This window comes from Notolepis coatsorum, assembly GCF_963971535.1.
Source record: "Notolepis coatsorum genome assembly, chromosome: 1".
Taxonomy (NCBI): Eukaryota; Metazoa; Chordata; class Actinopteri; order Aulopiformes; family Paralepididae; genus Notolepis; species Notolepis coatsorum.
In genome coordinates, this window is record NC_140165.1 from 12,814,428 (window position 1) to 12,827,831 (window position 13,404).

A 13,404-nucleotide genomic window follows, 5' to 3' on the forward strand; every position below is an offset into this window, starting at 1 on the left:
TTTTTGAAAACTACAAGTGTGAATAATACTGTTTTTTTTTTGCTATTTTCTTTTAGAATACTGTTTTGGAGTCTTAATTTTTTTAATTTTTGTTAAGAATATAGGACAGGCATAGGCTATATAAGCATTGCTTCAGTCTGTACCTTCTCAGTCACTGTAAAATCAAATATTGTTAAATGATGGTGTATATTGTATTCTGTGAGATGATGACTGAATAAACTACTACTACTACTACTACTACTACTACTACTACTACTACTACTACTACTACTACTACTACTACTACTACTACTACTACTACTACTACTACTACTACTACTACTACTTTGGGTGTTTTCAAAAGGCTGAAAAACGCTGTATGAATTCAAGCCATTATTATTGATTGCTGATGTTCTTCTTATGCAGTTGACTCTGAGGAAAGAGAGAGCGCCCAGTCCAGCACAGCTGACCCTGAGGGGAGGGAGAGTGCCCAGTCCAGCACAGCTGACCCTGAGGGGAGAGAGAGAGCCCAGTCCAGACAGACAGACAGACACACAGAGAGAGAAAGAGAGAGAGAGACACAGAGAGAGAGACACAGAGAGAGACACACAGAGAGAGGGAGAGACACAGAGAGAGACACACACACACACACACACACACACACACACACACACACACACACACACACACACACACACACAGAGAGACACATACACAGACAGAGAGAGAGAGAGAGAGAGAGAGAGAGAGAGAGAGAGAGAGAGAGAGAGAGAGAGAGAGAGAGAGAGAGAGAGAGAGAGAGAGAGAGAGAGAGAGAGAGAGAGCTCTTGGAATGGGTGTCTGGGAGGAAGTGGGGGGTCTTTCGATGTTGATTAAACGGCAAGCAACTAATGTCATGAGTGCCAAATTAAAGGACAATAAATCCAATCTAACTGAAATTGTGTAGCACAGACCTTTTCTATGGATCAAAACCTCAATATTATTATGGTGTAGTTAATACTTCATGTATCCTTAATCCCTAGGCTAATGAGGCACTAAGATGTTATTAAAAAAAAAAAAATATGCCAATGACAGGAAGTAACGGTATATGTATGTGTGTGTCTCTGTGCGTGTGTGCACTGTGCATGAGTGCACATCTAGGGGCGGTGTGTAGATTTGGTCTCCCTGATGTTGACTCCTTAGCCACAGCCTTGGGTTGTTTAATACTGGACAAGTGTTTCATAACGGCCGTTGTGTGGGCCGGTTTCGGGGGCCGGTGCGTGGGCCGGTGTGTGGGCTGGTGCGTCTGAATGTCCCGGGCTGAATTTGTGTCCCAGTCCGCCACTGGCCAAAGGTATACATATCATTAAGGAGGGAGACGACACAAGGACTAACGTTTAACCAATATTTATTAAATAATGAATAACTACTAAATAAATAACTAAAAGTACAAAATCAGTGGTGGGTGCAGGTTGTTGAATGAAGTGTACGGGTGTCAAACTAGTGTAGCTTAGCTGGAGCCTGGAGGTAATTATGCCTCATACTGTCTATACTACAGTCCAGCAGATGGCGATAGTAACCAATCTTCTCAGCACTGATGAGTGAAATGAGTTGCCAAGTTGCCAAGTTTCTTTATTAGTTGTCATACAGAAATACAGAATACTTTTGTATGACATGCTTCTTTCTGTTTTGCTCCTAAGAGTGTGCTAGGTAAAAATAGATAATTATAAAATAAGTATAATAAGTATAAAATAGAAAGTCAAGTACTTAAACAAGTGTAAACAAGACAACAATTTTCAATATACATATACAATATGCAATGCAGAGTAGAGTTACAATACAATATAAATGGGATGAGGTAGCTTGTGGTGCCATGAATGAATTAATGATGGCAGCTGTGACTAGAAAGAGATTGATTGATTGATTGATTGATTGATTGATTGATTGATTGATTGATTGATTGATTGATTGATTGAAAACTTTATTAACAGATTGCAGAATGGGTACAATACAGTACGGCTCAATACAAACAACTGTTAAGAGGATGCAGACCAGAAAAAGACTTTAGTCAGGGTCCCGCATTTTTTATTCATCAAGAAAAATAAATTTGATCCACCTTTTCTCCTCCATTTTTCTATTTTTCTCCCATCCCAATTTAGCTGTGCCAATTCTCGCCTCCCCTGTCTTGATCGTTGCTCACATGTGCCCCCCACTGGCCGGTTGTAGGGAGGATAGAAGCCTTGCATCACATGTCCCCTCCGATACATGTGGAGGCAGCCAGTCACATCTTTTCACCTGCCAGCGCGGACTCTCATTGGCGAGGTGTAACGTGTAGGAGGCTCACACTGCCCCCGCCATTTTCCTGTCTCTGCTGTGCAGGCGTCCCCCAGCCGACCTGTAGGAGTCGCTGTTTACAACGTCCAGATTACCACCCATCGACTTCCCACCCGCTAACTCTGCCAATTGAGTTAGTATGACGGCCGGCCCAAGCCGGAGGCAACGCTGACAGCCGGTGTCTCTTACGTTGGTGACGAGCGCAATGTCTGCTGCGCCACCCAGCCGTCCATCATCAAGACATTTATGACATACATGACATACAGATATACAGTACTGTTTCATCAAGACATGTATGACATACAAGACATACAAATATACAGTAAAGAGATCATAAAAAAATATATATATACATTCGAAGGGGAAGAAACTGTACATTGGAGGGGGTTGGGGAGGGGGGGGTTGGACATTTACCGGGGCCAGTTTCTAATTGCAGCCACCCGTAGGTGCTCTTTGAGACGGGTCCACTATACAGCGGCACGTTGCACCAACCATAGGTATATATAAAGACTAGAAACTAGATGACTCACCCGCGCTGCTGGCCAACGGAGACAGACGTTGCCACATGGTGGCCATTGCTACAGGGTAGCACGCCCACTCATAACATGAATGTCTATAGTGCATGTACTATTGAAATAACCATAGCTTGCTCAATTTTCAACTGGTTGGTTTGTTAAAAACGTCAGAGATGTAGTTATCATACTGCATACTTATAATGGACTTTCATTATGAAAATTAAAAAAAAATCAATAAAAACTCTTCCAATGAGGAATCATAGCCACGTTAATAACGTTTGTAATAAACCAAACCGTTTGTAAATTCGTAAAGATTTCAGCGAGTTAAGAGTATTTTTGTTTGTGCAGATCACTCACCTTAAAGCAGTAGTTAACTGTAGCAAGATGGCCACCGGTGAACTACGTGGGAGACTCCGCCTTGCGCCATCTAGTGTGTTATGGTTTGACACCGACCCCAAACGCAACGACACAAGAGAGTAGGATTCAGAGTTGCCAAAAACAGGGGCTTGTTTATTGAGACTAATTAAACAGCATAGAAAAGGAAGAGTCTAAACAAGACAGGAATTCAAGCAAGGATGAAAATGTTCTGCTGCTCTGCAGCTTCTCCCGAGGTGGTAGTAGGGGGTAGCAGATGCTGACGTCAGAGCCGCTCTGCAGACCTCTCTCGGCAGAATCTCCGAGGTGATGCGGGACCGAGAGAGAGAGAGAGGGAGCGGGTCAACACAGGGTGCAGGTAGAACGAGCAGGAGAACAGGAGAGGTGACTTGTACCCAAAAACAAAAGTTATCCAAGTGAACTAATCTTCGTGTAAACACACACAGTGAGCAATGTTCCAAAACACAATCCCAAGTGAAAAATAACTTCGGTGCAAAAATAGACACTGAGAGCGAAGTCCAAAATACAATCCAATGTGATAATATCTTCGGTGTGATAAACACACAGTGGGAGAATGTTAGGTCAAAATATTATCCCAGTGAAACAATCAAAAAAGGCAACCGCTGGGTGAGTGACTGTCTGATAAAAAGGTGGTAATCTTCAGTGTTATAAAAACACACGAAAACGGAATTTGATCAAAGACAGTCATTAAAAACTCACCCAGGCGTTGTGCGTAAAGAGCGCTGGAACAGCAGCGGAGCGAGCGCGTCGCCACGGGAAAAAGGTGTCCAAGAGGAAGGCTTCTTGGATATCCTGGAGGTAAAGCACAGGGAACAACAGCAGCAGCAGGAACGGCGAATGCAACCAGAAAATATCAAAACGATCCAACAAAACTTGAGTGGGGAAACGGGGTATAAATAATACGGGATTGATTGATTGACAAGCAGTGACAGCTGGGGGATGTGATTGAAAAGCGTGTGGACGGGAGAGAACCAATCAACGACGTCTCTGGGAAGAAGCGTGTGAATGGGGGAATGAAATGATTAACAGAAACAAATGGAAAACAGAGCGAGGTGGTTTAAAGGAACAGAGCGAGGAAGTGAGCAAGGACAGAAACCTCACAGTACCCCCTCCTCCACGGGAGCGACCAGGCCGACCCGGCTCGTCAGGATGGGCACGATGGAAGTCAGTGATCAAGCTGGGATCCACGATGAGCTGCCGGGAGACCCAGCTACGCTCCTCAGGACCGTAACCCTCCCAGTCCACCAGGTATTGGAACCCCTGGCCCCGCCGACGAACGCCCATCAACCGGCGGACCTGCCACTGGGAGTGACCATCCACCAACACGGGAGGCGGAGGATCAGGAGCTGGAGGCATAAGGGGACTGAGGGAGACGGGCTTAACCCGGGAGACATGGAACACGGGGTGGATGTGCATGGACGCAGGAAGTCTCAGGCGCAGGGCCGCCGGACTGAGTACCTTCAGGACCTCGAAAGGTCCGACGAAACGGGGGTTGAGTTTCTTGGCCGAGGACCGTAGCGGCAGGTCCTTTGCGGAGAGCCACACCCTCTGCCCAGGGCGGTAAGTCGGCGCAGGAACCCGGCGCCGGTCGGCACCACGACAGGCGCGCTCAGATGTCCGGAGCAGCGCGGTCCTGGTGATCTCCCAAACTCGTCGGCAGCGGTCGAGGTGGACCTGCACGGAGGGAACTGCCACTTCCGCCTCCTGTGCGGGGAAAAGAGGGGGTTGGTAGCCCAGGGAAACCTCAAAGGGTGAGAGGCCGGTGGCGGAACTGACCATTGAATTGATGGAGTATTCAACCCAGGGAAGGAAACGGCTCCAGGATGCCGGTCTCTCGGCTGCCACACACCGAAGAGCAGACTCCACGCTCTGGTTCATCCTCTCCGTCTGCCCGTTAGTCTGGGGATGATAACCAGAGGAAAGACTGACCGTTGCCCCCAATCCCTTGCAAAAGGCCCGCCATACCTGGGAGGAGAACTGGGGCCCCCGGTCAGAGACGATGTCCTGGGGAAACCCATAAAGGCGGAACACGTGGTGAGTCAGGAGGTCCGCCGTCTCGGCCGCCGAGGGAAGCTTGGAAAGGGCCACGAGGTGAACCCCCTTGCTGAATCGATCCACCACGGTCAGAAGGCAGGTGTTCCCCTGGGAGGAGGGCAGACCTGTGACGAAGTCCAGCGCCACATGTGACCACGGACGGCTCGGAACGGGAAGTGGCTGCAAGAGCCCGGAGGGTGCCTGGTGAGAGGCCTTGCTGCGGGCACAGACCGCGCAGGCCAATACGAACTCCTTGACGTCGTTCCGCATGGTGGGCCACCAGAAACGATGAGCCAGGAAGGAGAACGTGCGATGGACGCCAGGGTGGCAGGCGAACCGGCTGGTATGGCCCCAAAGCAGTACCCGGGACCGGGCAGAGTCGGGGACGAAGAGACGATGCATAGGGACGTTGCTAGGAGCACGCTGGAAGCGTAGGGCACGCCTAACCACACCCTCGATGCCCAAGGTGATGGCTCCAACCACTCGGGCCTCCGGGAGGATGGGAGTAGGGTCCTCAGAGGGTGGAGCCCCCTTGGAGTGTAACCGGGACAGGGAGTCGGCCTTCGTGTTGCGGGAACCGGGGCGGAAGGTCAGCGAGAAGTCGAACCGACTGAGGAAACTGGCCCATCTCGCCTGCCGACCGTTGAGGCGCCTGGAAGCGCGGATGAACGTCAGGTTCTTGTGGTCCGTCCAGATGGTAAAAAGCTCCTCGGCACCCTCTAGCCAATGACGCCACTCCTCCAACGCAGCCACGACCGCCAGCAGCTCCCGATTGCCGGTGTCGTAGTTCCTCTCGGCAGGGAGGAAGCGACGCGAGTAGAAGGCGCAAGGATGCACCTTCTGGTCCGAAAGAGAACGTTGGGATAGGACAGCGCCCAGGCCAGTATCCGAGGCGTCCACCTCCACAATGAACTGTCTCTTGGGGTCAGGGTGGAGCAGGATAGGGGCGGAAGTGAACCTCTTCTTGAGGGAGCGGAACGCAGCGCATGCCGCTGGGGACCAGTCGAACGGCAGAGCGGGGGAGGTCAGCTTGGTAAGTTGCTCCGCCACTTGACTGTAGTTCCGGATGAACCTTCGGTAGAAGTTGGCGAACCCGAGGAAACTCTGTAACTCCTTCCGAGTGGTGGGTTCAGGCCAATCCTCCACAGCTTGGATCTTGCGAGGATCCGCTCGGGTCAAGCCCTTCTCAACGATGAAGCCCAGGTAGTCGACGGAGTCGGCGTGGAAACGGCACTTCTCCGCCTTGACGAAGAGCCGATTGTGGAGGAGGCGCTCCAGCACACGGCGGACATGCTGGATGTGTTCCTCGAGGGTCCTGGAGAAGATGAGAATGTCGTCCAGGTACACCACCACGAACACCTCCAGCATGTCACGAAGGACGTCGTTCATGAGTGCCTGGAATACCGCCGGGGCGTTGGTGAGGCCGAACGGCATCACTAGGTACTCGTAGTGGCCCCTGGGGGTCTTGAAGGCGGTCTTCCATTCGTCGCCCTCACGGATACGGACAAGATGGTAGGCACTCCGGAGGTCCAGCTTGGTGAAGAACGAGGCCTGGGTCAGTGGCTCGAAGGTGGAGCTCATGAGAGGTAGAGGGTACTTGTTTTTGATGGTGATCTCGTTGAGCTGACGATAGTCGATGCAGGGTCGCAGGTCCCCATCCTTCTTACCAACAAAGAAGAAACCGGCCGCCACCGGGGAGGAGGAAGGCCGAATGAGTCCTGCTTCCAATGACTCAGAGATGTAGAGATCCATCGCCTTCTTCTCCGGAACGGTCAGACTGTAGAGGCGGCTGCCGGGAAGGGGAGCCCCTTGGCGGAGGTCGATGGCGCAGTCATAGGGGCGGTGAGGTGGAAGGGCCTGAGCCCTGGATTTACTGAAAACCTCCAAGAGGTCGTGGTACTCGGGAGGTATGGACGAGAGGTCCGGAGGCAACTCACCAGCGGGCCTCCGGGGCGGGGGACAGGACGCCGCCTGCAGACACAGGGTGTGACAGGAGGAGCTCCAGCCCTTGATGGTACCGGAGGACCAGGCGATGTGGGGCTCGTGCAGCGCGAGCCAGGGCCTACCCAGGACCACCGGGACAAGGGGGGATTGGGTGATGAGGAACTGGATTCTCTCGACGTGGTTCCCAGCGATGGTCAGCACGACTGGGCCGGTGCGTTGAGAGATGTCGGCCAGGCGGTGTTGGTCCAACGAGAAGATCTCCAAGGGCCTCACAAGGTCCTCAAGTGGAATGTTGGCTCGGGTAGCGAACTCGAAGTCGAGGAAATTCTCGTCTGCCCCAGAGTCGATGAGGGCCTCCACCGTGGCACGTTGGTCCCCCCAGGCCAGGGTGACGCTCATCAGATGGTCAGGTGGTGCGCGGCGCTGGGAATGGGAAAAACGGCTCACCAGGATCTCCCGGGGTCTCGGCGAGCCTGATCTTTTGGCCGGGTGGGGCAGTCGGCGATTCGGTGTCCCGCACCTCCGCAGTAGAGGCAGAGACCGGACCTGAGCCTTGCCTCACGCTCCGCCTGGCTCAGATGAGAGCGTCCCAGCTGCATGGGTTCCTCCTCGCGAACCGAACGGGGAGGCCTGCTACCACCAGTAGTGTTGAGGACAGGGCGTCCAGGAGTGACGTCATGCGTCCGGGGAATCCGGGGTACCTCAGGGGGTAACAGTCGGGTCCTCTCGCGCCTTCTCTCCAGGAGGCGTCCGTCGATGCGGATGACGAGGCTAAACAGGTCCTCGAGGGAGTCGGGCAACTCCCGGGTAGCGAGCTGGTCCCGGACTGCGTCACTGAGTCCCCTCAAGAAGGTTAGGCGAAGTGCAGGGTCGTTCCATCCACTCTCCACCGCCGCCAGTCGAAACTCCAGGACATAGTCCGTCACCCTGCCGCTCCCCTGTCGGAAAGTCCCCAACCGGGCTCCGGGGTCCAGACCTCGGGCTGGATGGTGGAACACTCTGCGGAGCTCCGCCACGAAGTCTGGATAGGAGAAAACAAAATCTGCATCCATTGCCCAGGAGGAAGTGACCCACTGGGCAGCATGGCCTGAAAGCAAGTTTGTCATATAAGCCACTTGGGACCCTCGAGCAGTAAAACGGCTTGGTTGATGACGGAAAACCAACTCACATTGCATGATGAATGTGGCACACTCCTCGGGATTGCCGTCGAACAGCCGTGGGACGGAGAGACGGGGTTCCCGAGGTGCGGGATCTGCTGGGGCTGCGGTGAATGCTCCTGAAGGATGTGAAGGAAGTAAAGCATTAACGGTGTCGCTCAGCGAGTGAAGCTGAGCGAGAATACCGGATTGTTGTCCCGCCAGAGCGGCCATTGACCCTTGAATAGGCAGGACCTGTTCCCTGAGATCCTGCACCGCAGCCCTCTCTAGTTGGAGACTGTGATCCCTGGTCAACTCGACTTGATTAGCAAGTGCGGTTCTGACCCTCTCTGTGTCGGCTGGGGTCGTCATTTTGGTTGGATCGTAATGTTATGGTTTGACACCGACCCCAAACGCAACGACACAAGAGAGTAGGATTCAGAGTTGCCAAAAACAGGGGCTTGTTTATTGAGACTAATTAAACAGCATAGAAAAGGAAGAGTCTAAACAAGACAGGAATTCAAGCAAGGATGAAAATGTTCTGCTGCTCTGCAGCTTCTCCCGAGGTGGTAGTAGGGGGTAGCAGATGCTGACGTCAGAGCCGCTCTGCATACCTCTCTCGGCAGAATCTCCGAGGTGATGCGGGACCGAGAGAGAGAGAGAGGGAGCGGGTCAACACAGGGTGCAGGTAGAACGAGCAGGAGAACAGGAGAGGTGACTTGTACCCAAAAACAAAAGTTATCCAAGTGAACTAATCTTCGTGTAAACACACACAGTGAGCAATGTTCCAAAACACAATCCCAAGTGAAAAATAACTTCGGTGCAAAAATAGACACTGAGAGCGAAGTCCAAAATACAATCCAATGTGATAATATCTTCGGTGTGATAAACACACAGTGGGAGAATGTTAGGTCAAAATATTATCCCAGTGAAACAATCAAAAAAGGCAACCGCTGGGTGAGTGACTGTCTGATAAAAAGGTGGTAATCTTCAGTGTTATAAAAACACACGAAAACGGAATTTGATCAAAGACAGTCATTAAAAACTCACCCAGGCGTTGTGCGTAAAGAGCGCTGGAACAGCAGCGGAGCGAGCGCGTCGCCACGGGAAAAAGGTGTCCAAGAGGAAGGCTTCTTGGATATCCTGGAGGTAAAGCACAGGGAACAACAGCAGCAGCAGGAACGGCGAATGCAACCAGAAAATATCAAAACGATCCAACAAAACTTGAGTGGGGAAACGGGGTATAAATAATACGGGATTGATTGATTGACAAGCAGTGACAGCTGGGGGATGTGATTGAAAAGCGTGTGGACGGGAGAGAACCAATCAACGACGTCTCTGGGAAGAAGCGTGTGAATGGGGGAATGAAATGATTAACAGAAACAAATGGAAAACAGAGCGAGGTGGTTTAAAGGAACAGAGCGAGGAAGTGAGCAAGGACAGAAACCTCACATAGTGTTTATATATTGTTTATATATATTTTTGTATCCACTTTTTCTCCTTATTTTTTCTATTTTTCTCCCATCCCAATTTCGTGATTCCAATTCTCCCCTCCCCTGTCTTGAACGTTGCTCGCATATGCCCCCCACTGGTCGGTTGTAGGGAGGATAGAAGCCTTGCATCACGTGTCCCCTCCGATACACGAGGAGGCAGCCTGTCACATCTTTTCACCTGCCAGCGTGGACTCTCATTGGCGAGGTGTAATGCATGGGAGGCTCACACTACCCCCGCCATTTCCTGTCTCTGCTGTGCAGGCGTCCCCCAACCGACCTGTAGGAGTCGCTGTCCACAACGTCCAGATTACCACCCTTCGACTTCCACCCTCTGGCTCTGCCAATTGAGCCAGTATGACGGCCGGCCCAAGCCGGAGGCAATGCTGACACCCGGATTCGAGACCGGAGTCTCTTGCATTGGTGACGAGCGCAATCTCCGCTGCGCCACCCAGCCGCCCTCCATCTAGTCTTTATATATATATATGGCACCAGCTGTGTGTACGTTCAAACTTAGCATTGGTATAATGTAAATGATTATAAAATGGTAGTTAAGATTATTATTACAGTGTAGGGCAGAGTAGAAACATATTATTTACACAGGCCCAGTTGTAGATTAGGTGTAAATCATCAAATGTCACAGAATTATACCAATGTCACAAAATTATACCAATGGTAAAAAAATATATATATCTAACCCTAACTAACCTTACTGTCATGCACTTGTCCTAATAAACTAACCTACACTGTAGCACTCAACACTTTGATGAACATTGTTACTCAGCTGAGTTGTGTCCTTCCAGAACTTGTAAGTCGCTTTGGATAAAAGCGTCAGCTAAATGACTAAATGTAAATGTAAATGTAAATGTATTAGGGGGTGGGAAAGCCGGTGGATGGGGATCGGACGTTGTGGACAGCGACTCCTACAGGTCGGTTGGTGCGCCTGTACAGCAGAATCAGGAAGTATCGGGGGGCAGCGTGAGCCTCCCACGCGTTACTCCTCGCCACTGAGAGATTGTGCTGTACAGGTGAAAAGATGCGACGGCTGCCTCCTCGTGTACCGGAGGGGACACGGACGTGATGCAAGGCTTGGTCCACATTGCAGCCGACCAGTGGGAGGCATGGTCTAGCAACGTTCGAGACAGGGGAGGGTAGAATTGGATAATACGAAAATTGGGATGGGAGAAAAATAGAAAAATGGGGAGAAAAAGTAGATAAAAAAAAGGCTTTAAGACTTCCGGTTTAGCGTTAGAATGGAGTAGGTCGCATGTGACACAGCTGCTCACCCGTTATTTTTTTTTTTCGTTTTAAAAACATATTTATAAACCATTAATGCGTTTAAAACTTGACGCATATATCAACTGAGACTATCAACTAACTATATTGACCAAAAGAATCGAGATGAAACCAAAGAAAAACACAACGAGTCCAAAAACAGTCATAGAGGTCCCGCCGCAGGAATCAGGATTCGTACGGCATACAGCAGAAAATATAGACTTGACAGTGGCCGCTTCAAGTTCAACCCCATCAAATACCTCCGCAGACACCGAACATATCATCCGGAAAATGGAGGAAATGGGGAAGACAATAACCCAAAAAGTAGATGCTATTAAAGAATCTATTGAAGGCAAAATAGATGCGCTGAGAGCGGACGCCGACGCAAACGCACCGAGGCTCTGGAAACAGTAATGGAAGCCCACGAATTTTTTTTCGCTCGAATCTACAAAGAAGTAGAGGTTATCAACGTTAACCTAACTGCTGAGATGAAGGGAAACTACAAAGAAATCAAGATGGAGCTCAGCGATATAACGATGGAGCTTAAGCGAATCAATGAAGAACAGAAAGCCAAAATATTCGAGATGGAATATCAAAAACGCAAGCTGAATATTCGTATAGTCGGTCTGGACGAGTCAGTGAGATGTGCTCAACCTGAAGAGTTTGCCACAGAATTACAGAAAATCTTGGGAACAGAGATCCTTCCTAAAGTTCCAGAGGTGGAACAGTGCTACAGATTGGGGACCCGTTCCATTGGCAATAACGCTAAGCCCAGAGTGATATTGGTTATCCTGCGCCAAGTCAGAATAAAAGAAATGATTATTCGTGAAACTCGCAGGATGAAAGGCAATCTGAAATACATGGATGTACCAATACACTGCTTTGAAGATTATTGTCGTGATGTAGTGGACCTGCGTGCCAAGTTCAAGACGGTGATGTCTCAACTATATCTGGAGAAATACAGACCCCTATTAGCATACCCTGCAATACTTCGCATTGTCGATAAAAAAGGAGCAAGGGTTTTCCTCAACTCGCCTGAAGATGCAGCCAAATACTTGTCTGCACAACACGCAGAATAGTGTATAAATGGCCTTTTAATCTCTGTTATGCAAGGTCACCATATAGTACAATCTTTAATGAACCGAGGATTTGGGACAGAGAGACCTACGTGCTCAGAGTTATTGAATGCTTTCCCCGTCGGGTTTCTATTATTGCGGGCATATTGGATGAATGCTTTCCCCGTCGGGTTTCTATTATTGCGGGCATATTGGATTCAAGATTGGAACACTCCAGAACATACTGGAACATTCAAACAATGTAAAAACGACATATTGGAATAATCTAGAACATCTAAAGCATTCTTTGATATAGGGAACATTCTGGAATAACAGCAATACGTGGTCAGTCACTCTACCAGAAGCCCCTCGGGGGAATAATCAACAGCATCTAGATGCAGAACCACAGAACCATCATAGCAGCGGCCGGCTGAAAGATCATTCTACACAACGGATCATCGCCCACCCCGGTCAGGGGAAATGCTGCATATACGTATTTAAAAACTGTTTTTTATTAATTGGAAATATTTCCACTACTTCTCCAATTTATACTTTAGATGTTTAAGCATAGCAATGCTCTTTTAAGATCTAAGTTAATGTTCTCTTCCTTTTACTTGTTTTTTCTCATCCGTTTTCTCTGATTTATTGAGGCTCTCTCTTCAGTTCAATACCTCCATATTATTCATGGGTTACTATAAATTACACAAGTTCATATAAAATGTAAGTGATTAGGGCATGACAATTGAAGCTTATTTTTGGTCTTTATTTTTATTTGTATCTTATTTAAATTTTTATTTTACGGGAAAGTGGCCAAGCCACAGTCGACATTCTACTTATGGTAGAATTTAGAGTGTTAGATCCTATGGTATACATAGGAATGTTAAGGATAATTGGATCATTCTGGGATATCCGGTGGTGCAAGGGAGGGAGTCATACGCAAAGGTTGTGTTCATGGAACACAATCCTGTACGACTCTCGGTGGGAGGGAAGGGTAGGGGATTTTTATTTGTATATATGTATGTTTTTAAGCTCGGCTCTCAACGGGACCTCACTAGTGGGATGTATATCTATTATTGCCTCGCACTCTAGAAGCATTACCAAAAATTACAATACAACATGTATAGATTATGGCTAGTTTGAATATAATGATATGGAACACCGGGGGAATAAATAACCAACTCAAACGCAAAAGCGTGCTCACACTGATGAAAAAAGAACAGGTGGACATTGCTCTGCTAAGCGAAACGCACATTCTAGAGAAAGACAT